General features: G+C 43.3%; 1 protein-coding gene across 3 annotated transcripts in view; it reads left to right on the top strand.

Annotated features, from left to right (window-relative positions):
- CAMK2A (calcium/calmodulin dependent protein kinase II alpha) overlaps nucleotides 1-23,518 on the top strand; it is a 204,394-nt gene that overhangs the window by 47,638 nt on the left and 133,238 nt on the right. The gene's annotated exons all lie outside the window — the stretch shown is intronic.

Genomic DNA, 23,518 nt, shown 5'->3' with positions numbered 1-23,518 from the left:
CTGTCTCAGCAGCTAGAAGGATGATGCTGGCACCTAGGAACATCAAAACCTTTTTCTTGCTCTAGAGCTGGGATGGCCACATGCAAAACCCCACACATGACTGAAAGCTATAGTTTCCATCAACATTGCTTCTCTGTTTCCAACAACTACTTTGCACTCCTATCCCCACAAATGCTGCTGCTCTGCAGAATCCTCAAGGTTCCTCACACAACTACCAGTAATGCTGCATATGGTCTCCTGCTGTTTATTTTCAGTCCCCATCCCAGCGCTTTTTTCTCTCCCGTTTCCTGATCCCTAAGTAATCTCTTTCTCCTTCTTTCCATCCCTAGACCCAGTCCACAGGACAGCATTTAAAGCAAACAAGATTGTACAGGTTATTTATTTATTAGATTGATCTCCCACCCTTCCTCCACGCCCTTTCTCCCAGTAGGAGCCCAGGGTGGCAGTTACTAAGAGCCTTTGGACATTGTTTGCCACTTCCTTGAAATTGCCAGATAACGAGGCTGGGAAATGGGATGAGAATCGGACACAGGCAAGTCTCTATGCTGAATGGCCTTGAATGGCTTGAGTGCTGTATATTATTGCCATCCCTTGTCACCCTGGTATAGCATTTTAACTGAAAAATGCTGTGTGGTTAGTTTTCCAACCTCACCGTAACTTGTTGGTTGCTATTCCCATTCTACAGATGGAGAACTGAGGTTCAGACAGTGACTTGTGCTGAGGCAAGATGAGAACCCCTATCTTTGGTCTCTGCATAGTAACTAGTAACCACACTGCTTCTTTTAGACTTTTGAGCATTACACTGGAAGATTTTATGTAATTTTCACAGAGGCAATTAAGAAAGAAGAGCCACTATCCAGTTCTTGAATGTCCTAAGGATATTATTCCTTCAGTTATGATATAGTTCAGAGTCCTGCTTTCTGAATCACTGGAACATTTCAAACTCTTGATTCTAATGCAGTGGTGAAATAGCTCTCACATTTACAAGTGCCAGACCTTTTTGCTTGTTGTAACTAAAAGCCAGCTTTTATTGGTTTCTCCAATGACTTTGAAAGGAGGTGAAATCAAGAGTACTTTTGCACTTCACCTCTGAGCCTCTGTCTCACTGCTGTTGCTAATGTGGCAGAGAAAGCAGAGGAAAAGCATTTGCAATGCAAATGAGCATTCTGGCCAATGTAAGTTTTACATTCATAATTATAAAGCCTGCTTTAAGAGCTGTTTTAAGTTTCATGTATGAAAACACCCATAAGACACAGGTAATATTTTATCCGGGCATTTTAGATGAGTCTTATAAAACAGCTAACATAAGAACCCCAGTAGAGTAGAATTAGATGATGAGATCACCTGGACAGATGTCAACAAGGGGAGACACTGGAAAATGTCAAGCATATCAGCTATGGCCTTGGTAACAGTTAATGTACTGAACGGCTTTCCAGTGAAAAAGCCATGATCAAGGGCCACTTAGAGTTCTTGTCTTCAAACTCACTTCTTTGATCTGTTGTCCTAAATACTTGATGGTAGCCCAGCATCATGGGCTTCCTAATTCTTTCTTCAGGGCATAAGTCATAGTTTGCTTAGCATGATATATTCTGTCATGTTTTCTGATGGGACCTGAAGGGACCTGATAGGACCTGAAGGAATTTGCCACCACAGTCTCTTGGGTGAGGATCACTGCCAGTCCGTGTAACAGATAATACAGATCGATAGTCTGATTCAGTGGCTGCATTTGGATGGTCATGTCTTTGTTTAATAAGCTGAGATCTGAACGAGTTTCATGCACTGGCGTATAGCGCTTGTTCTCTTCCTTTTGTACAAGTGGGCAAATAAGCCAGGAAACCACATTTAACCAGAGCTTCCCATCCGAACCAGAAACTATGGCTAAAGGCTTCCAAACATGCCAGGATCTGGAAGTCAGCCTCAAACCATGGCTTCATATTCTGGCATGTTTGGAAACCATTATCCATAGTTGTCTGGTTTGGACCTAACAGGAAGCTGTGTTTAACTGTGGCTTGCTTGCCCACACAGATAAGAGGAGTGAAGCAGCTTGATATGGATAGGTGAAATTCATTCATATATAAGCTTATTAAGCCAAGATTTGATGGTCCAAACACAGCCAGTATAGGGAGCTTCATAAACCACACCATCCTCTGTGTGTGTGTGTGTGTGTGTGTGTGTGCGCGTGCGCTCCTGTGCTCCCCATGCAGAGAGAGGGATCTAGAAAGGCGTATTTATTCTATGAATATATTCAACCAAACATTCCTGTTCTCAAGGTCATTCAAAAGGCTGTCTTCCATTTAAACCTATTAAAGTGTGGTAGAATTGACTCTAGAAAAATACAGAATCAGTATTAACCTCATCTTTTAAAAAGAGCACAACACAGATTAATTAATGTGATGGTTGTAAACCTCTGTATAGGCAAGGGTTTAGTAGCAATGAAACAGATTTCCCTTCACTTGTAGGGGAAAAAAACAGGGAGATATATAACTAAATATCCTTCTATAAGAGATTCCTTGGCAAGAATGCAGTGCCCTAGGCTTAAGCTGTGTCAGAGAGCATAGTCTGGGGACAGCAGCCAGACAAATAGGTGATAGTGGAGCCAAAGAGAGGGAACCAGATTGTAGGCAATGAACTGCAAAAGGCAACTGAGTAAGTCAGAGGAAGCAGGGTGATAGTCTAAGGCCTGGACTCTGGGGTTTATGTGACAGGGATCACCAGAAAAAAGTGGAGGGCAGACACATCCAAAAGAGTTGCATAAGTTTTGCTTCAGAGAGGAGACAGAAAGAAATTGGGGACCCTGTACCTGTGAAAGAAACATAATTTGAGACTCTGAATTAACAATGGTGCAAACAATGTGTTGTATGCTTAATGTAAGTTTAAGGAAATGTGGTTGTGATTGTTTTTGCCTGTATGAGTACAACAGTGAAAAATAAGAGGGAAATGCACTTCGGGGAACTACTTAAGGAAATATCATTTGCACCGATGTGGCAGGGCTCATAGTTCATTGGTTAGAGGATATGCTCTGTGTGCAGAAAGTCCCATGTTCAGTTTCCTGCAGCTCTGGTGAAAAGGAACTCATGTAGCAGGACTGGGAAAGATAGCTTCCTGAGTGCTGCTGCATGTCAGAGTATGGTGGACCAATGGCCTAAAGGAAGTAGACCCCTTCCAACTCTATGATTCTATGAAGTCCATATGGAATTAGAGTCCTAAATTTCAATGCTGGCACTCTGATTTTAAAATGTAAGCTCTTTTGACTAGGCCTAAGGTGGCCATGTGATTTACTTTGCAGAAGACAGTCTCCTGTTTGAACTAAGGGCTCTGTTTTTAGAGCTATCCAGCCAAGTCCAGTTTAAAGATAAAGTATCATAAGAAGGAAGACCAGTGGGAGCCTTGAAGTGGCTCATCAACAGTTGGCACCTGGACACAGATTTAGCAGACATGCAGGGCACCTGATCAGTCTTCCAAACTATGTGATTGGAAGTATTGTATTTCTGTTTAAATTTACAGTACTTATTTCTAAACATGTACCTCTCTATATAAATTAGCATATGCAAATTTCATGCAAATCTGTCTTCTCCTTTTTGGTGATGTATTTCCACTTGATTCGTGATAGGTTAGTGGCCACCTTAGCTACACCAGAGGAAATGGCTCCTATTGGAAATATTAGATATTCTTGTAACAAATAGAGGAGTTGCTGCCCACTACTATTTCAGGGCTGTGCCTGTTACAACGTTTCTCCTGTTCTTCAAGGGAAACTGAGACTTCTAATGCTCAAAAATCTTTGGGTATGTGCTGGAGGCCAAGGATGGCCAGGGACGTCCTTAGGCCATGTCTCAGGTAGGGTTGCCAGGTCTCCAGTTTTTGCCTGGAGACTCTGGTTTTTTGGGGTCCAGGTCTCCGGGTGAGTCACCTTAATCTCTGGACTCTTACCTTTCATTTAAAAAAAAAAGTTTCTAAGTGGTCTGGCTCAAAAGGTATAAACCAAATGACTCCTAACTGAGCAGAGCAGTAGGAGCTGTCTCAGCTGGTCCACAGGAGAGGAGATACAAGCAAGCCATCTTTCAGAGAGCGCACAAACAGGGAGAGCAAACAGGAGTTTGACAAAGGAGCTGTAGCGAGGAAAAGAAAAAGGCCAAGAGGGCTGTGAAGCCGTGTGCTCTAAGCCGTGTGCTCTGAAGGGCTCCATAGCAGCTTGATTGGCAGGGGTGTGGCCTGATAGCTATTGGCTGAAGGGTATGGCCTGAGAACTTCTGAGGGCAACAAGCAGCAGCTGTGTGTGCTGGGACTCTCATTCTGTTTCCTGACTCCTAACAGAGCAGAGCAGAGCAGAGGGAGCTGTCTCAGTTGGTCTACAGGTGAGGACATAAAAGCAAGCCAGCTTTCAGAGAGCGAGCGAACAGAGTGAATGAACAGGGAGGGCAAACAGGAGTTTGACAAAGGAGCTGTAGCGAGGAAAGGAAAAAGGCCAAGAGGGCTATGAAGCTGTGTGCTCTGAAGCCGTATGCTCTAAGCTGTGTGCTCTGAAGGGCTCCATAGCAGCTTGATTGGAAGGGGTGTGGCCTGATACCTATTGGCTTAAGGGCATGGCCTGAGAACTTCTGAGGGCAACAAGCAGCAGCTGTGTGTGCTGGGACTCTCATTCTGCTTCCTGACTCCTAACTGAGCAGAGCAGAGGGAGCTGTCTCAGCTGGTCCACAGGAGAGCAGAGACAAGCAAGCCAACTTTCAGAGAGAGAGCAAACAGAGCGAGCAAACAGGAGTTTGACAAAGGAGTTCAACAGGGGAGGTCAAGGGGAGGTCTCTATAATTTTTTTTTTACAATTACTAATTCTTCTTGTACAGCGTACCGCATACCAGTGGACTCTCAAGTTTACCCTGACGTAGGATAGGACAAAGCACAGGCCACTCCAAAACAAGTAGTTAGAAAGAAACAAAAGGTAGAAGAGAGTATGAACAGGAAGGATTCCCCAGTGGTTGTGACCTGCAAGGTATGTGCCACGTTTGTTTTCTTGCCTGAGAACAACATGGCATACACCTGCAACAAGTGCAAGCTTGTGGCACTGCTGGAAGCAAAAGTGAGAGGCCTGGAATGGCGGGTGGCCACATTGAGGGCTATAAGAGAAGATGAAGAGTTCTTAGACAGAATGCTGGAACAACAGCAGCAAAGAGAAGTGGAGGTGGAAGAACAACAGCATGTGGTAGCAGAAGAGGAGACTGCTTTGGAGAGGAACAACGAGGTGGAGGAAACTCCGTGGGAAAGGGTGACAGGAGCAGGAGAGCTAGAAGACACTCATCACCAGTGGAACTATGGAACAGCTTTCAACCACACAAGGATGAGACTGGAGGACAGCCTGTGGAGGAAGAATTACAGGAGACCCCGTGCGACAACAAGCAAGAGGGTGAAGCTCAATCAAGCAGGGCCAATGAAACCTCACCACACTACAACAAGAAGAGAAGAGTACTAGTAGTGGGAGACTCCCTACTGTGTGGGATTGAAACCCAAGTATGCCGAGAAGATCTGTGGACTCGCCAGGTATGCTGTCTACCAGCAGGACGGATTAGAGATGTGACGGAAGGGTTGCCATCACTCATCGAGCCCACTGACAGGTATCCCTTTCTCCTCATCCATGTAGGAACAAAAGATACTGCCAAATGGAGCTATGAAGAAATCGCATCAGACTTTGAAGCTCTGGAAAGGAAACTCAAGGACTTTGGGGCCCAGATAGATTTTTCATCCATCCTTCCAGTACTTAGAAGAGGAGTAGAAAGGGAAAGAAAAATACTCAGTGTGAATGAATGGCTACGAAGGTGGTGCCGACGTGAGAGATTTGGATTCTGGGACCATGGGCTATGCTTCCTGGAAGATGGACTGCTGGCAAGTGATGGGTTGCATCTCACAAGGACTGGAAAGAATCTGTTTGGCCACAGCATGGAGAAGTTCATCAGGAGGGCTTTAAACTGAATCCTAAAGGGGAGGGAGACTTAAACTTGGTGGTAACGACTGATGAAGGCTTGTGCACAGTAATGGGAACAGAGAGATCAGCTCCAGTAGGGACCAGTAAATGTCCTCAGAAAAATATAGTAAGGAAACCAAGCCATAAATTACATGGTCTTCGATGTCTGTATACTAATGCGCAGAGCATGGGAAACAAGCAGAATGAACTCGAATTCTTAATACAGGATAATAAATATGACTTGATAGGTATAACTGAAACTTGGTGAGATGACTCCCATGACTGGAACACAGCAATTGAAGGATATAACTTGTTCAAAAAGAACAGAAGGAATAAAAAAGGAGGTGGAGTCGTGCTATATGTTAAAAATATATATCCCTGCACAGAAATACAGGAAGATGAGTTTGATAGCTCCACCGAGAGTATCTGGATTAAAATTAATGGGGCAAGTAATAAAAGGAACGTGGTGCTTGGAGTCTACTACTTACCACCCAATCAAGGAGGAGACGAGAAAGTAACCTTTGAAAATCTAATTGCCAATGTTTCGAGGAGTCATGATGTAGTAGCAACGGGGGACTTCAATTATCCCGATATCTGTTGGGAGACAAATTCTGCCAAACACGGCCTCCCCAAGAAATTTCTGACTTGTGTTGGAAGTAACTTTCTCCTACAGAAAGTGGAGGAAGCAACCAGAGGATCAGCTATCCTGGACTTGATTCTAACCAATAGAGATGATTTGGTGGATGAAGTGGCAGTTACGGGAACTCTGGGGGAAAGTGACCACACCATACTTGAATTCTTGATTTTAACAGAAGCAAAAGCTGAAAGTAGCCATATGCGCACCCTGGACTTCAGGAAAGCTGATTTTAATAAACTCAGAACAATTGTAAGTACCGTTCCATGGCAAGCAACCTTAATGAGAAAAGGAGTCCAAGATGGGTGGGAGTTCCTAAAAAAGAAAAGTCTAAAAGCTCAATGGCAAGTGATTCCAACAAGGAAAAAAATGGGAAAATAGCAGAAGAAGCCAATGTGGCTTCACAAAAAGCTTAGAGATGACCTGAAAACAAAAAAGGACACATATAGGAAGTGGAAAGAAGGCTAGGTCACAAAGGAAGAGTACAGACAGGTATCAAGGAATTGCAGGGATGGTGTCAGGAAGGCTAAAGCTGAGAATGAGCTGAGGTTAGCGAGAGATGCTAAAAGCAACAAAAAAGCTTTCTTCAGGTATGTCCATAGTAAAAGACAGAGAAAAGAAATGGTGGCAGAGCTACTCAGTGAGGATGGCAAAATGATAACAGATGAGAAAGAAAAGGCAGAAGTGCTCAATTCCTACTTTGCTTAAGTCTTTCCCCCAAAAAGGGTCTATGACCCTCCTGGGAAACATGAAGCAGAAGGAGCAGGATTGGAGCTTGAGATTGATAGATAAATGGTGAAGGAATACCTAATCACTTTGAACGAGTTCAAATTGGCAGGGCCCAATAACCTGCATCCTAGAGAATTGAAGGAACTGGCTGAAGAACTCTCAGAACCGGTGTCTATTAACTTTACGAAATCATGGAGGACTGGTGAAGTGCCGGATGACTGGAGGAGAGCTAATGTTGTCCCTATCTTCAAAAAAGGGCAAACAGGAGGAACCGGGGAACTACAGATCAGTCAGCCTAACATCAATCCCTGGAAAAACTCTGGAGCAGATTATAAAGCAGTCAGTCTGTAAGCACCTTGAAAACAATGCAGCGATTACTAGGAGCCAACATGGATTTATGAAGAACAAATCCTGCCAAACTAATCTCATTTTTTGATCAGGTAACCTCCCTAGTAGACTGTGGGAATGCTGTGGACATAATATATCTTGACTTCAGCAAAGCTTTTGACAAAGTGCCCCATGATATTCTGATTAGCAAGCTAGCTAAATGTGGGCTGGATGGAACAACTATCAGGTGGATCCACAGTTGACTCCAGAATCGTACTAAAAGAGTGCTTATCAATGGTTCCTTCTCAAACTGGGCAGAAGTAACAAGTGGGGTAACACAGGGCTCAGTCCTGGGCCCAGTGCTCTTCAACATTTTTATTAATGACTTGGATAAGGAAGTACAGAGCATGCTTATCAAATTTGCAGATGATACAAAATTGGGGGGCATAGCTAATACCGTGGAAGACAGAAACAAAATTCAAAGGGACCTTGATAGGCTGGAGCATTGGGCTGAAAACAACAGAATGAAATTCAACAGGGATAAATGCAAAGTTCTACACTTAGGAAAAAGAAGCCAAATGCACAGTTATAAGATGGGGGATACTTGGCTCAGCAGTACGACATGTGAGAAGGATCTTGGAATTGTCGTTGATCACAAGCTGAATATAAGCCAACAGTGCGATGTGGCTGCAAAAAAGGCAAATGCTGTATTAGGCTGCATTAACAGAAGTATAGTTTCCAAATCGCGTGCAGTACTAGTTGCCCTCTATTCAGCACTGGTTAGGCCTCATCTTGAATACTGCATCCAGTTCTGGTCTCCGCACTTTGACAAGGATGCAGACAAACTGGAACGGGTTCAGAGGAAGGCAACAAAGATGATCAGGGGACTAGAAACAAAGCCCTATGAGGAGAGACTGAAAGAACTGGGCATGTTTAGCCTGGAGAACAGAAGACTGAGGGAAGATATGATAGCACTCTTCAAGTACATGAAAGGTTGTCACATAGAGGAGGGCCGGGATCTCTTCTTGATCATCCCAGAGTGCACGACACGGAATAATGGGCTCAAGTTCTGGGAAGCCAGATTTTGACTGGACATCAGGAAAAACTTCCTAACTGTTAAAGCCATATGACAATGGAACCAATTACCTAGAGAGGTAGTGGGTTCTCTGACACTGGAGGCATTCAAGAGGCAGCTGGACAGCCATATGTCGGGAATGCTTTGATTTGGATTCCTGCATTGAGCAGCGGGTTGGACTCAATGGCCTTGTAAGCCCCTTCCAACCCTACTGTTCTATGATTCTATGATTCTGTGATTATTGGCAAAAACAGGTATTTAAAAACATTCAAAATAATAAAACCAACAATGAGCTAAAAACAGATATAAAAAACAATAGCTTCTACATGCCTGGGTAGGCTTGCCTAAACAAAACTTTTTTAGCAGGTGCCAAAATGAGTAAAATGAAGGTGTCTACCTAATGTAAATAGGCAGAGTGTTCCAAAGTGTAGGTACTGCCACAATATAAGATCAATTTCTTACCAGAGCAGAACAAGTACTATGTGGATCTCGTAACAGAAAGCACACCTTGAACTGGCCTGGTAGCAAATCAGCAACCAGCGCAGATGTCAGAGTAGAGGTATTATGTGCTGATGGGGTCTCACTCATGTCAGCAGTCGTGCTGCAGCACTCTGCACTAAGTGCAGCCCCCAGGTCAGGTTGTGGTGCATGGGAATTTCTATGACCTTGGCTGACTGGCTGCCAGGATTTTTTTTTAGTTTTGGTTAGGAACCCTGACTGGTTGTGGGATGCTGAGTTTTCTGCCTTAGTCATAGGAATCTTGTTGTGGTTGGTATGGTATTGCATTTAGGAAATCATCTCTGTCTTTTGTTTTTGTTTTTCTATTTGCATTTCATTTACCTCTGACCTTACCCCCTTATATCCATAGAAGCAACAACAGTGGTTCCATGTGGTCAGCTCAACCCCCTTAAACCCACTGATGATGCACCTTGTGATTTGCATGATAGTTTGTTTCTTGCCCAAAAGAGAATTCACATACTGGGAAGTGTGGCTTCAATTGCTGTTGTTCCCCGTCTACTGCCTGTGAAGATAGACCAAACCATGTGTGTTTTCTCTCTGTCAATTATTAGTCACTGGAATTGGGTGGGTTGTCAAAGTGAGTTTATAGCAGCCCACAGAGTAGGCAGGAAATAATAGAGAATCTTCTTAACTCTTACTCATTTCTCAAACCTCTCTCTGTAGTAAAAGATCAAGTCTGTAAAGAAGTTTGGAGCAGCCATGTTAAAAGGCAGGCAGGGCATTCCAGGTAGGGGGTTGCCAATCCACTTTGATATGGATGTCTTTGCAGAGGATCCCTAGTCAAGCCTTACTAACAGCACAATCCTAACAATACCTACTCAGAAGTAAGGCCTGTTGAGTTCTATGGCTTAGTCCCTTAATAAGTGTGTTTAGAACTGCAGCCTTCAGGGGAATCCACCCTGAGTGCTCCCATCTAACATCTCCACAACACCAGGCTTTCATCCTACAACAACCTTCTGGTGACTGGCCTGGCCTGAGGACACTTAAACTCTTCTTGCCAGAAGCAAGTAAGCTAGATTAAATGTTCCTTACCCAGGCTGTTTAAGCAGGTGAGAAGGAATGATCCCGTCACTTCGGCTGGACCTGGGAACACCCTCTTTTAGCTATGATTTATATCTTAATTTCCAATCAGAGAAATTTTTTGTTTAAGTGGTATGCTCCAAGCAACTGTGGTTGATGCTTAATGTATCGATTCATGCTTAATGACATCACTAGGGCCCACCCCATGACATCACTAGGGCCTGCCCCTGAAATCTCAGGGTTTGAGACGCTTCTGATCTGGCAACCCTAGTCTTGAGTGTCTTTGTACATCAGCAGAAGCTGATTGTAAAACCCATTCCAAATCCTCACATCTAAACTGGAGTTCAGGAACACAAAAATTGCCTTATTCTAAGATATGCCAAAACTATTCATCCCTACTGCTATCATGCTGTGCTGCACCTACTTTTTGCAGTTTAGCAATGAGTTAATGCTGGGGCATCATTTTTATTTGGTAACCACAGTTAATGCTTGTTTACTTGTGAAACTGCTGTAAAATATGGATCTTTCTCTTTTATCTCCAGTCAATGGGAGGCAATAGGGAGGATAATGGGAGGATAATGAGCCTATCACAGGTGTTTGCTCATGCTTGAAATGATTGTGTGAAGTGCTCCTCATAATAACTGTACAGGCAACAAGAGGAATATTCATTAATATTGATTAAATAATGCTCATCATTGCTTGATTAATGGTAAAAAAAAACCCACCATACATTATAGATTTGATTTTTCTTTTGTTGTTCCTTATGTTACATCAATGGGTAGGAAGGAAAATGGAAACCCTAACAAACTTTCCCTTTGTTCTGCCTTTCCTTTTAATTTGAATTTACTACTCTCTTTAGCTCTGTATGGGGGGGGATGAGTGGGCTTGACAAAGTGATAATTACTGAAGGAACATTATCAGTCTGTATTATGAAGCAAGGTTAGCAAGCCTGGAGTGGTCTTTTTTGATCTTAAAATTTCATCACCCTGTAATGACAAAGCCATGACAGTCTGTTTCATAGCTTCCTCTCATGTAGTTTTTGACATAATTGTGTGAATTTTTGTTTCCTACATTAAAATATGCCTTCTTCAACCAGGAATCATGCAGATGTGTGGAGCTATTTCTCACCAACCTGAGGAAAGGCCCATGGGTTCAGTGGAAACTCTCTCCATATTTGTACCTTGTCATGTTGGGTCCCAGCTATTATTACTGTGAATTACTCTGTGTAACTTTTTATCCTTCCCAGGTCATTGTTTTTTTTTGCTCATGATGCAACTTGCTGCAGTTATTATTATTATTATTAATTGTATTCGTCAGTTACTACAAAAATGTTTCAAAGTGACTTACAATTATAAAAGCATACAGGATACAAAATTTAAAATACATCACGAAGATAACAAAACTTTGACTAGAAGTGCTCATCTTGCAATACGAACACTTAAGGAGATGCATGAAGAATCTCATCTCTGAATTTTTAGGAGGGTTGTCTAGAGTTGCCAGGCCCAGGGCCTGAGAATGATTCTGTATCTTTAAGAGAAGAGAAAATTCAGCCAAGTGCACGTTTTCTTGCAACATTGTAATGGGAAAAACCACAAGGTGAAATTCTCCCTTCCCCCTGCACAACTTTTAAAGAAACAGAAGACCTCTTGGAGGCTAGGCTTGGCAACCAAGAGGTCTCCTGTATCTTTACAAGTTGTGCAGGGGGAAGGGAGAATTTCACCTTGTTGTTTTTCCCATTACAATGTTGCAAGAAAACCTGCACTTGGCTGAATTTTCTCTTCTCGTAAAGATACAGAATCATTCTCAGGCCCTGATCCTGGCAACCCTAGTTGTTACCCATTTTTGGCTGTACAGCACACTGGTCATCCACAAGTCGAAAAGTGCTGATAAATTGAGCTATCTTTGTACAAAGAACATAAGTCTTCAAAAAATGTCAAAGGATGCTCGACATCTTGTTGAACATCTCTGGCTTGGTGGCCCTGATTGCATAAGGGGCTCAGCTTGACCTGGAGCTGGAGTGTGGGGTGGGTTAGGAGCTGCTTTGTAATCCCATGTTCTCTAAGGCAGCCCTTTACTCCTGCTGAGTTCCATTAGGATTGGAGGCTCACAAGCCCCTGCTTCAGCTTATACCTCAGCCAAGAGCTAGTTCAGCAACACATCCACATAGTTACTTGGAATTCCTGCATTGAACAGGGGGGCAGACTTGATGGCCTTATAGGCCCTTTCCAACTACTATTTCATCATTCTAATTGGCAAAGAAACTCTGAGACCAAAACTGCCAAGAAGGATGCAAGATCCCCTTTTCTTTCCAGATATAACTACAGTTCTCTGATGGTTATATTCAGACTTTATCTTTGTGCAGCCAAGTTCAGTTCCAGCACATCCCTTGTGGTTCAAGAGGAGCAGAATATATAGACCAGGGGTCACCAAATGTTGTGGGCCCATTTTTAAACCAGCAAAACTGTTGTGGGCACCACATATGCACCACAACAAGGAACTCAAGGTAATAAATATGATTTTCCCTCTCTGTTTTTTCCTCACAAACAATCCTGTGAGGTTGGTTGGGCTGCGGGATAGCAACCAAGACGTCACCTGATATGCTTCATGGCTGAGTTGGAATTTGAACCTGGGTCTCCACGGGCTTGATCTGACACTCAAACCACTGTGCCACAGTGGCTCTGATTAATAATACTGATATTTATATATTACCATTTGTGTGAATGGTCCAATATAAACCCATCACTAATGCACTATTATTGCATCAATTACACATTGCAAAATACATCTGTAAAAAACCACAAAAACAAAACAAAAAACAGTCTGGACAGGTTTACTGTTTGCACCTGCCAAAGGTTTGGGGTGGACACAATGTATCATTTCCAATTAGTAAATGTTATTACATCAGTCACATGTTGCAGAATACAATCTCTTTCAGTTCAATATTCAAATGCTCATTCTTCTTGAAAGACAAAGTAAAGGCTTTGCATAAAGTGTTGTGGGAATATATACGGCTTCCATGCAATGCATTCAAGGCAGATAGGTTCAGAGTACAATGGACCTGTTGTGTTTTGATAGTCTACAGGGGCAGGACAAAGCCAATGAAATTATGGGACACTGAGCCAAAAAAGATAGAATCAAAGGTTATTTTCTCTTAAAACCAGGTGCAGAAAGTTATATTTCTTTAACATATTCCAGTGGCTTCCACACTACCACATTTCCTGGATCCCAGAAGAAAAGTAAAAAAAGGTAACAACAACAACAAAACACCCTTAAAGTTAATTTGGTTTTTTTCCAAGGAATTCCGCAAGTACATATTTGGCAGTACAGAATTCCTCAACTTTCCACTTGATCCACTGACAAAAGAGGTGCTTCACAGTCTTGAGACTGTTGTGCCTTTTGTGTTATGAATGAGAGATTTGCCCATTCAAAACTTGCTTGGTGGCCTTAGTGTGCCACTCTTCAGATTCAGTGTCCCTACCTACCATATGGGAGTACGAAAGTGCTTGAAAGTGCTATAAAAATATTACTACTACTACTACTACTACTACTACGTAATAATAATAATAATAATAATAATAATAATAATAATAATAAAGTATTCCTGGCATGGGTGACACTTTTCTTCTTCTTAAATGTTGGAATGTTTGAGGACAATATGCTTAATTCCAATGCCCTGGAGTTCACATAGCGTCTTCCCATTTGAAGTGGTAGGAGCTGTATCAGGAGCTGTCTCTCCAGTGCTACAGAAACCTACACACACAGCCTGACTTCCTCTACTGTTGTTCTTAGTTACAGACTTCATGCTATTATTTAAGAATATAAGAACCCTGCTGAATCAGGCCAATGGCCCATCTAGTCCGGCATCCTGTTCTCACAGTGGCCAACTAGATCCCTATGGCCTGCAAGCAGGACCTCAGTGCAATAGCACTCTCTCCTCCTGCGGTTTCCAGTATTCAGAAGCATGCTGCCTCCAACCATGGAGACAGAGTATAGCCATAGTAATCACCAATAGCCTTATCCTCCTTGAATGTACCTCTGTCTTTCCATATCTTATTTGTTTAGCAACATCAGTTCCTTCACCTTGGTGTTGGTCAGCTGTAAGTTCCTTTCGCTGGTCCAGCACATCAAGGGCACACATGCATCAAGATTTAGACAAGTTCTGTTTTTTGTTTTCGAAAACTAGGGGAGCTCTCATCTTTTGCATGAAGTTTCCACTTGCTCGTTATCCCAGTTTCCCAGTTTTTCTTATCAGTTAATAGGATTTCTGGCAGGGTTTATTCAAAGCTTTTTTCTTACTGCACAAGCAGCCAATACACTGCCTACCCCCAAAACTAGTGAAGTAATTAGCCCCATAATATATATATTTGCACGGCTTTGTGTGTGTGTGTGACAGTGCTCACTGATATCTGTATCAGTGTACCGGCACCTCTCTTTTTTGTTGCCCATGGCAGCCGTTTTGTGCTGGCTCTCACAGTACATTTCCTATGTTGACTAGGGCTGATGGGAGTTGTAGTCCAAAACATATGGAGGGCACCAGGTTAGGGAAAGCTGCTCCAATCCTTTCTTCATAAAACTTCCACTTGCTTTTTCGTTATGTAAACCACTTAGATTCTAAGTCTTAGAAGTTTTGATGAAGCAGCAGCATATACATCCTGTTAAATTAATAAATAAATGTAATTTCACAAATCAGCATAATCTCTGCACTAATGCCCTCAGTTAAGTAAAAGACATCAACACAAATCTACTTCGTCCTTTTATTTAACAAAACAGTTTTGTCCCCTTCAAAAATCTGTCGGAATTCTATTGAGTTGCGTAGCAGAGCGGAGTGTATTGAGTGAGCTTATGTGTGTGTGTTTGAATCTTTGCTAAGATTCTACCTTCCCTGCAAATTAGTCAGACAGAGACTTTAAGCTGTAAAATAAGAAACAACTACTTTATTCTGGAAGTACATGCTTGATAGGAAAGAGTCCTATATCTAGCTAACTAGCTATGTTGGAGCAGTCTGCACTGGTCCCAGTGCAGCTCTCATGCTGGTTGAGAGGGAGAGACAAAAGAAAGATGTCTGCTCCCCTCTCGAGAGAGAAGAAGGAATTGGGAAGGTGGGAAGGACCTGGGATCAACATCCTTTGCATATCAGTCTAGCAGGAGGGGGAGAGACGGCAAGGATCAAAGGACAGGTATAGCTTGGCAACAAGGAGGTCTCCTCCCTAGCTACCCTTTTTAACCCCATGCAGCCTCAACCCACCAAGCTGGAGTTGAACCTCATACATTCCAACAAAATCTGCACAACCTGTTCTTCTTTGTCTATCCTCATTCTTATGCAACCTGTGGTAAATAATATATACTTTTGCCTTTCTCAGGACCAAACTAGATATGATTCTAAAAGAATCACTTGTTCTTGTGACTTTAAAAAACAGCAACAATTAATAGCAGGTGCAAAGGGCGCAACTTTGTCAGAACTACAATTAACTTTTCCTCCCCAACCATGATCCAAATCTAAACTCACTCTCACCATGGCAGCTACTAGCCTCGGGAGAGAAGCTTCTATGAGTAGCAGTTCCTGGAGTTAATAGCAGCCATGCCGGGAGGTGGGGGTTTCATTCAGATCATAGTGGGGGAGGGAAGAGTTAACCACATTCCCAATGAAAATTGAGCCCCCCACCTCTTAACTTTTTTTTTTTAGAAAAAGGAGTGACATGTTTCATATGATATCTAGTTTGATGTGTCATTATATATATAGATAGATAGATAGATATTCTACTTAACCCAAATTGAAATTATTTCACCACAGCTTCATTTACAATTACAGTTATCTCAATTTGCCTATCGGGCATAGAAAAAAAACAATTCAGTGCTGATTCAGTTATTCCCCTTCATGCTTAATGGAACATCTACCTTTTTTTGGTTTAGAGTGCTATTTGTATATTTATATAAATACAGATTTATTTGGTCCTTTATTTTTAAAAGACACTTTTTTTAAAAGTTAAAAAAGTGCTTTGGGGAATGTAGAGGATTTGTGATGTCACAGACACCATTGTTGGTTTCTGCAGTAAACTAGCAGCACTGGCTTTCCCTGAGCTTGGCTCTGGAAAGAAGATTGTACATCTGGACAAAAATGCAGTGAGTTCATGCCTGCCACTCAAATTATGTACATTTCATATTATTATTGTAATCATTATTATTTAAATTTATTTCCCATCCTTCCTCTCAAAGGAGCCCTACATATGGCAAGAGAGCAATCTTGCAACCATCTGCATCTATTTTATCCATGTCTTCTTGGGCTGACACCCAAGGCTCCTCTCTTCTTCAGTAACCCACTTATGGCACAGTTTAAATTATATCCTAGGGCAGACAGAGAATGACTATTATTTATTTATTAAATATTTATATCCCACCCTTCCTCCCAGAAGGAGCCCAGGGCAGCAAAATATACTTTAATATAATCAGTAAATCCGAGTTTTAATATACTCAGACAGGGTTCCATGGATCCCCATAGAGCTATATAAATATTACAGTATAACAGTCAATAAGTTGGCTGTTTCAGTGCCGTTCCCAGGAGGCTAGATTCATGATTTCCACCTCTGCATTCTTGAGAGCTGTAGGCTTAAGTTGCTAGTCCATTCTCTAGGGAGTTATCCCAGCAGCACTCCATCAACACCCATTTCTTGTGGCAGCTTAGTTTGATATTTTCTGTCAATATCAGGCAGGCTGCATGGTAGAAAGAAAATGCTTCTAAATGCAACTTTGGGGGAGTTGGAAGTCAGAGGACAAAAGCCTTGCAGCTATGGAAGATTTATTGGTTGGAGCTATAAGCTGGGAACAATTGCATTGTATTCCATAACTGGATGGCATTCAGTGTAGAGCATATGCAATTGAACTGAGCTTCATGTAATGCATTTCCTACCCAAGACACATTATAAGGCAGTGAGTAGGAGCAGTAAGTGTGTAAGCAAACAGAGCAGCCTGTATGTGTGCAGCTGTCACTCAAATCCAGTTTTTAAACTTGCCTTGTTGCAAAAAGAATTGGCTCAAAGTACCTTTAATTATTTTCCTCCCAGTAATTTTCACAACTCCCAGCTGAACAATCAGAGAAACATACTTGGGTGTTTTCTGACATTAAATTTGCTGTATAGGATTGCCAACTAATGATGATATAAATCTGCCATTTGTACAATTCTGCATTGTTTATATTTCAGCCTTACATGATGGGACTTATGTTTCAAAATATTTGTGGCATGCACGTCTGCAGAGATTTCGGCATATGTTTCATGTCTGGTTTCCTCAGTGATCATGAAAAGATGGATAACTGGCCTAAACGTCTAGCCACTTCTCCCTTTTGTGGTCCTGGTTCAATAGATCTCTTTGGTGTATCTGGAAACATCAGGGGTGGCTAGAAACATCAATACCAAGATAACACTAGATTAAAGCAATGACAGAACAGTTACCACACATAAATGAATATTGATGAGACATAAGAAGGGCACAATGACAGGCACATGATTCTGAAAGACATGCACATGATTCTAATAAGTTTGGCACTATTACCAAAGAAAGATGTTAAACTAGGTCTGGAGAAGTAAGGAAACAGATCAGAGGTGGCCACCACCATTCCAAATGAAACACTGACATGATTTTATTTGTCTTGTGCCCCTGTTCTGTTGAATGGGGTGCTTTCCATAAAACAGTAACATGCAGTTTGCACCAAGGCCATTGAGATGACATACATACATGGAAAGATGGGGCAGGGCTGTAGCTCAGGGGTACAGCATCTGCTTTCCATGCAGAAGGTCCCTCAGTCCCTGGCATCTCCAAGAAGGGCTGGGAGAGATTCCTGCCCCAAACCCTGGGGAGTTGCTGCTTGCCAGTGAAGATAGTACTGAGCTACATGGACCAATGGTCTGAATGAGTAGAAGGCAACTTCCTGTAATTGTATGATACACTGGAAAAGGTACATGGTAGATCATCAGAGGTGCCTGAGGAATAAAAAGGGTTTCATGAAGGAAGGAGCAAGAGTTCCAGAGTGGGTCAGAGTTCTACCACCACAGCAAAAGGCTATCTTCTCACTAAATAGACTAGAGCCAGTGTTAGAGCAAGGGCTAGCACCGGCATCTGGCAACCTTGGGTAACTGTCTAGGTCCCTGGCAGGTCCCACCACTGAAACCTGCCCTGGGCTCCCCTTTATTAATCCCCAGTGCTTTCAGCATCCATTGTTAGCAGAGCAGCAAAACAACACCAGTAGCTGAGCTCTGTGGGTGTGTGAATCTTACTGGAACTAGCACACCTGTTCTCTGGATATAATCACACAGAGCTTGTTTATTACAGGCAAGGGTGTAGTTGTCCAGGGTCTCAGGGGGTCTTAGACAGAGCTTGGAAAAGTTACTTTTTTGAACTACAGCTCCCATCAGCCTAATCCAGTGGCCATGTTGCCTAGGGCTGATGGGAGTTGTAGTTCAAAAAAGTAACTTTTCCAAGCTCTGGTCTTAGACCCCTTACTTTTTTAGGAGCAGGGACCCAGCAGGCCCTATATATCTCCAGCATCCTGTGAGCTAATCAGCATGAAAGAGTCTTCTAACATGCTTCCTTGTACTTTCCTGCTGATTGGAGGTAAGTGAGCCACTGAGTCTTCTCAGTAGCTAACAAGCTTCTTTTTCATGCTCATTGGCTCCTAGGAACATCTGCTGTGGTGGGTGAAGACATTAACAAGGATCTCATTCCCAACCCAACAGAAAAAAAAGAGTAAGGGAGGGGAGGGGAGGGGAGGGGAGGGGAGGGGAGGAGAGGAGAGGAGAGGAGAGGGGAGGGGAGGGGGCATGGCCATGGCCATGGCCATGACTACCATGAAGGGAGCCTGCACTTGTGAATTTGCCACTATAGTACTGATTACAAGAAATACATGCTAGATAGAAAAAAGTTCCTAGGTCTAGCTAACTGGACAGGGAAAACTATCTGGACAGGGATAACCTGGTCATAGTAATCTATTCTCTGGTAACCTCAAGGTTGGACTGTTGTAATGCACTCTATGTGGGGCTGCCTTTGCAAATGATTCGATAGCTTCAGTTAGAGCAGAATGTGGCTGCCCGATTATTGATGGGTTCAAGGTGAACAGAGCATATAACACCAATCCTGTTCCAGTTACACTGGCTGACTGTATGCTTCTGAGCCCAATTCAAAATGCTGGTTTTGACCCATAAAGCTCTTTATGGCTTGGGACCCCAAAATCTTTTGGAATGCCTCTCTCAGTATGACCCTACTCAGACTCTTAGATCTTCTTCTGAGGCCCTTCTCCAGATCCCCCCTATGGGAAAGTCTCGGAGGGTGGTGACAAGGGTGAGGGCCTTTTCACTTGTTGCTCCCCATCTGTAGAATACGTTTCCCAATGAGGTTTGCCTGGCGCCTTCACTGACTTCTTTTCAGCACCAGGTAAAGACTTACCTATTTTTTCCAGGTATTTGATAGACTGAGATGATGTGTCTGTTATTAGTATGCTGCCAAAACTTCCTGTGGCTGCATGGAGGTGTTGTTGTTTTATTGTTTTGTTTTTATAGTATGATTTGTTTTTGTTTTTAATATTGTTGTAAGTTGCTTGGAGACTGTCAGTGGCAAGCAACTAATAACTAATAAATAAATAAATAATAAATAACTAAGTTAGAGGCACAAAGAACCATGTTTGCTCTTTGATTTCTTGCTTCTGGAGAGGGAGACAAAGGAAAGATATCTCCTCTCCCAAGGTGAAAGGGAGGAGGAGGAAGAAGCAGGAAATGAGGTCAGCAACCCTAAGCATATCGGTTTACACCTGAAAAAAGGTCAACACAGGTTATGTCAGAAAGACAGTCTAGAAAACTTGGAGGTTCATCTCTCTATCTACTTTATCCCATGCAAACTCACCAAAGTTGTGTTGCATCCCCAATACTTCCTACATCCAGCCACTGAGTCTAGCTGTTGTTTTAATTTCCACAATGCTCTGTTGTAGTGCTGTTCTGGAGAACTGTGGGAAAATGTAAAAGGTGGCCTTAAGCCAACTGCCACTGCTAAAAGCACTGATCCTGGCTGCCATCACTGCCAGGAAATCTGCCAAGGCCCACCAACAGAGAATGGGACCTATTGGAGTGTACTTTATCCAGGCCCCCCTCAGACCTGGAGCAGCACACATAAACATCACAATAATAATTTCTGAAAGACTGTATTGGGGATGTCATAATTCTTGCCAACTGCCAGTGTTTTTTACCACTTTACCCAATCATCTGAGGGCTCATTTACATCTCATGGTGCCCCATATCATCATCATCATCATCATCACCAACAATAATAATTTATTGCCCACCCTTCACCCAAGGTCCCAGCGCGGGACCACAACCATCTTAAGATGCAGTGTTAAAAGCAACCAGAATAACAAAATAGGATGTGTCCTAAAATTTTACATCTCAGGTGTCCAAGACCAGGGTAAAGAGGTGCATCTTCAGCATTTGTCCAAAGCTGTACAGTGAGGTTGCCAGACACACCTAGGGAGAGAGTTCCACAGAGAACGCCCTCTCCTGGGCCACCACACCCCAAGCTTCTGAGGGTGGTGGAACTACCAAAAGGGCCCCCTCTGCTGATCTCAATTTTAAATGTATTCCTGAGGAGGATATCACTACAGGCTGATGTGCAACAACTCACCATATGGATTTCAGATCCATCGGGGCTAGGGAGCTATTTGTAGTGGCATGGAGAAAATTCCCTGGCCCATATGATGAGGCATCACATGGCTCATCATTGGTAACATCTGTCTTGTAGACAAGCAATGCAAGGAGACCGGCAAAGTGCAGGAAGACCTGCACACACCCTGGTTGCCAAATAGTGACCAGGTTGCTGTCTGTCAAATAAACATCTTGAGTTCAGCACAAGGCAGTGTTAATGAGAAAGGAATGGTTGGTGCCTGTGATGCTGCTGCTTTTGGAATTCATTTTGACTAGTGTTTTCTGAAAATTCAAAGTGGGGGCGTTCCCTTCAGCAGAGCTGCTAGTACTTAATTAGTGTGAATAAGAAGCCTGGAAATGGGCAAAGCTCTCCCTTTGTTTCTTCATGACACCATTATTCATCTCTCCAAAAGGTAAAAAAGAATAAAATAAAGGAGCTACTTTCAGGCCCCCAAAATAGAACAGTGCTTTGCAAGCTTCCCACACACAGTTCTGCCAATGTAACACAATCCCCAGAAACCACAGCATTGCAGATCTTCCAGTCTTTGTTCACTACAAGGCTCTGCTTCAGCTTGCTGGAGAGATCTACCTGATACTCCAGATATCCCACTTCCCAAGACATTAGAAAGCTTCTCAGTTTAGTAATCTAAGGGCCAGTGTAGTGTAGCGGACAAGTGTGTTAGATTGCTGACTACTTGCTGGAAACTGCAAGAGCGGAGAGTGCTGTTGTACTCATATCCTGCTTGCAGGCTTCCTATAGGCATCTTGTTGGCCTCTGAGAAGAGAATGCTGGATTAGATGGGCCACTGATCTGATCCAGCAGGCTCTTCTTACGACCTTGGCCTAGTTGCTCACTCTTAGATTATTATTTTATTTATTTATTAATGATATTTATTACGTGCTTTTTCCCCAAAATGAAACTCAAAGCGACTTACAAAAAAAATCTCAAAAACATAGTGGTTAAGTGCTGGACTATGACCTGGGAGACCAGGGTTCGCATCCCCACACAGGCATAAAGGTCCCTGGGTGACCTTGGCCCAGTCACTGCCTCTCAGCCTCAGAGGAAGGCAATGGTAAACCCCCTCTGAATACCCCTTACCATGAAAACCCTATTCATAGGGTTGCCATAAGTCGGAATCGACTTGAAGGCAGTACACACACACAAAAGCATACCAAGCAAAACTCAATGCAATAAATAGAACAATACGATAAAAATCACAACACACAATGCAACTCAAATATAGGTTTTCTGCTACCCCCCTCCTGTCCCCAAAACTCAGAACCTACTAGTTCAGCCATCGTAGCCAAGAACCTCCCCCCCCCCCCGCTTAGGCTACAGGAAGCCCCCCTTCAGGTATGTTTGGTGGCAGAAGCCACCTTGGAAACAAATAAACAGGACGCTACCGCGTTGGAGATGGAGGCAGGGCGCCTCCACATGTCAAGTAGACTAATTAACCATACAGGATTATTCTGAGCAGGAAGTAAGATAATCCATGTATGTTGTCCTGAGCTCTTTAGAGGAATGTTGAGATGCAAACATGAATAATAAGGAAAAGAACTTACTACAACCCTAACAGACAGTAATTACTTCCCACATGCCTCATGAATTTATTTATTTTTAAATCCAGTGATGAAAATGTGTATTATTCACTGAAGGATCAGGAAAAATCTAAAAAATGAAAGGGTGACATTAGGAATAGAAGTCTTGTGGGACTAGGATCTGTCCGTTCAGCTGGTGGGTTGAGGCATACTAGTGGGCTATGGCCTGATCCAGGCTATGTGTTGCAACAGCAGAACTACCACCATACGAATTAGGGTTGCCAGGTTCATGGCCTCAGGGCCAGCTCCAGGCATGCCGGGGCCCTTGGGCATCAGCTTCCCTTGGGTCCCGGCATGTGCGCGCGAGCACGAGCGCAAATGCGTGCAGCTCGCATGTGGCCCCCCCACGTCCCCACCTACCTGTCTTCTGTCTTTTACCATTGCCCTTAATGAAGATGGCGTCTGTGGTTTCCCTAAGGAGATGAAGCCTCTGCCACCATCTTTGTTGATGGCACGTGTGCGTGCTACGCATGCCCATCTCTGCCATCAATTAAGATGGCGGCCACGGCTTCAGTACCTTAGGGAAACCACGGCCGCCATCTTCATTAAGGGCAATGGTAAAAGACAGGAGACAGGTAGGTGAGGCAAGGGAATGGCGGGCAGGCGGATGGTGCCGCGGATCGCAGATTGTGGAAGGGGAGGGGAGGGTCCCTCAGAGCCCCCTCAGGGGCTCCTGTAGCCCGGGGCCCTCAGGCCAGTGCCCCACCTGGCCGTCCTTTAGAACTGGCCCTGCATGGCCTGAGACTGATCCTGTATCTTTAGGAGAAGAGAAAGTCAGCCAAGTGCAGGTGTTCTTGCAACATTGTCTCCCTTCCCTCCCAACCGTCTCCCTTCCTGAGCTAACCAGGGTGGTTTCGGGGTTAGTATTGGAGTCCCCTAGGCTTGTGGTACTGGGGGACTTCAATGTCCACGCCGATGTTCCCCTTTTTGGAGTGGCTCAGGATTTCATGGCCTCCATGACAACCATGGGTCTGTCCCAAGTAATATCT

This window comes from Rhineura floridana, chromosome 3 (assembly GCF_030035675.1).
Source record: "Rhineura floridana isolate rRhiFlo1 chromosome 3, rRhiFlo1.hap2, whole genome shotgun sequence".
NCBI lineage: Eukaryota > Metazoa > Chordata > Lepidosauria > Squamata > Rhineuridae > Rhineura > Rhineura floridana.
The sequence above is the reverse complement of the archived record's forward strand: the minus strand, read 5'-3'. Positions and strand labels throughout refer to the sequence as shown.